The 2,724-nt window shown below is 45.3% G+C and overlaps 1 protein-coding gene across 1 annotated transcript in view; it reads left to right on the top strand.

Moving 5' to 3' along the window:
* Positions 1-2,724, top strand: part of vldlr (very low density lipoprotein receptor) — a 104,438-nt gene that overhangs the window by 90,654 nt on the left and 11,060 nt on the right. The window lies entirely within an intron of this gene.

Below are 2,724 nucleotides of genomic sequence, written 5' to 3' on the forward strand. Positions count from 1 at the left end.
TTGGGTTACAGCACATACTGTGTGGGCCATGTGTGGGCCAGATGTTGACCCTAATGTAATGAACCGGACATGACTTGGTTACAGCACATACTGTGTGGGCCAGATGTGGGCCAGATGTGGGCCATATAAGGCGGACCTGTGGCTGAGTTGAGGCAGCCACACTCGCCCTGAGTCGACGCCGTGATTCAAGGCCACATGTGGGCGGTACAATAACTGCAGATGTGGGCCATATTTGGGCCAAAAGAAAGACTCTTTGCTATCTGGGTCTGTTCAGAATGAACGTAGTAACGTTTACAAACACAAGACCCGTGGCCCCTTTCTGCCCCACAATCTGCACAACGCACAACTGGCGCATGTAAACAAGGGAACGCGTCTCTAACAGCTAACCAGAGTTCATCTTGTGTTAGCTGTGTCGGTGTGATTACTTGTTAACATTCAGTGTTACTTAAGATTTTAAGTTTCTAACTTTAAGTTGACGGTTTGAACAAAAAAAGGTTTAACTGAAGTAATAACCGAAGGGTTTCCTGTTTAGGCTGGTTACGAGCGCGCACATACAGATGGTGTAGATTCATTTGGGGCTTTTGCCGGGATGGCAGCGGAGAGGGGGAGACTTGGGGGGGGGGGGGGCTTTATTATTCAATTCAATAATGCTTAATTGGCATGACTGCATACATTACAATTTGCCAAAGCAGGTGACAGTGAAATGACAGTATTAAAAGACAATATTAAACATTATTTTTAAATAAATGGAAAAAGGAACAGCTAGAACTGGTAGAAATATAGCATAGTATTTGAACAGTATTGACAGTAATTGGAACAGTAATTGACAGTGTTTTGGTCACTCACTGACCCTTAGGCTATGGAATTCTGACACATACTGTGCCGCAAGGTGTGACCTTTGGCCCTCTCCTAAAATAAGCGGCCATTTTTCTTTCTCATCCAGGAGCAGAAAATTGGAATCTGGTTTTCAAATTCCTCCTGGTATTCTTTTCTTATGTTCTGGGATTTCTCACAATTTAGGAGGAAGTGCACCTCTGTCTCCACCTCACCTGCCGTCCAGTGACCACATATTCTTTGCTCTTCTGGTAGCCAAGATTTTGCGTGTCTGCCCTTTTCAGGGGCTAGACCGTGGTCATTGAGCCTGCACTTGGTGAGGATGTGTCTCTGCTTACTGTCTCTGACAGTGGAGAGATAGTCAGCCAATTTGTGTTCTCTTTTTAGAACCTGATAACATTCTAGATTGTGCAGTAATTTGTTTCCATGTCTGTTTGTCCTTCACTGGCTGCACTGCGCAATAACGACCACCAGATGGCACTTATGAGCAATCCAGCCTGCAGTCTCTCTCTCTCTCCATCGCTAGCTCTTCGTGTGTGTGTGTGTGTGTGTGTGTGTGTGTGTGTGTGTGTGTGTGTGTGTGTGTCGTGTGTGTGTGTGTGTGTGTGTGTGTGTGTGTGTGTGTGTGTGTGTGTGCAAGCGTGACCTGATTTTTTTTTTGTTTACTGTGTTAAAAGTTTAAAAAAAAAAAAATTGAGTGGTTCATTTAGTTTTTAAACCATAGCCAAGTGTCTTGAAAAGTGAAATAAAGAAGAAAATAATGCATAAGCTTGGAGAAAATAGTTCTTTTCAGGATCACTTCCTCATTAATTCCTGTGGCATACCACTCCCGGTGTGTGTGTGTGTGTGTGTGTGTGTGTGTGTGTGTGTGTGTGTGTGTGTGTGTGTTCTTGGACTATTCTCCGCCGTTTTTTTTCTCCCAAATCAGTTGGGGTGGGTTTTTTGTGTTTCTTCTTCGCTGTCTTCTTGTAAACCTGACAGCTGAATTCTCTCAACGCCGCTCTCCCCTAATTGGACAACACGTGCAGACAGACGGTAGCCGTGTACGGAAAAAAGGCACCAAATTACCTCCCAACGGTTCTGCAGGATTCTCTCTGCCTCTTGAACCAAAGCCTGTTTCATCTCTACTGCTAATTACGTTCAGCAACGATGTGTTTTGTTGTGTTTTTTCGGCACCTTGCAGTCCGCATCGTGTCGTGTTTCCAGCAGACAGCTTTAGCACGCCATCACTGGACGCGTTTTTAGCAGTGGGAGGAGCCATTTTCTAATTGTGTCCAATGGGGTTCGACCGCTGATCTGTAATAAAGTCAGCATTGGTAACGTAACGATAGAGCCGCCATCTTGGTATCCCTTAACCGTTATCGCGTCTGGCTTTCTGCGGCTTGTCTCTGTGACTTAGATGTTCAGCACACGACTCGGAGGCTGCTGCGTTTAAAGAGGGTGGGGTGGTGGTGGTGTCTGTGGTGTCGTAGCAGAGGTCAGCAGCGACGGCGGGCGACGTTAAGAAAAGGTTTGCCGAGCTCCATCAGCGTTAACGTCACATGCGCAGCCGCCATCTTATATTCTCTTCTTCTTACTGTATTAACGTAGCGCACACGTTTCGCTATCCAACAGTGCCTCCTAGCGGCGTTACAAGAGAACTCATTACAGGACGCAACAGTGTCGTTAAGCCCATGTATGGGTGATAGAAAGAGATTTGTCATATGCTCACGGTTGTAATGTTTAGTTTTAATGTTAAAGTTGGCTCTCATCAATTTTGATCTGGAACAGTTTTTATAATATTTGGTCAAACTTAAAAAAAAAAAAACGAAACGGTGTCTGTGGCCGCCTTAGTTCTCGGTGCCCGTTCCTCATCAACCAACCAATCAACAACGTGTTCTTCAGGCTGGC

Source organism: Lampris incognitus, chromosome 12 (assembly GCF_029633865.1).
Source record: "Lampris incognitus isolate fLamInc1 chromosome 12, fLamInc1.hap2, whole genome shotgun sequence".
Lineage (NCBI taxonomy): Eukaryota > Metazoa > Chordata > Actinopteri > Lampriformes > Lampridae > Lampris > Lampris incognitus.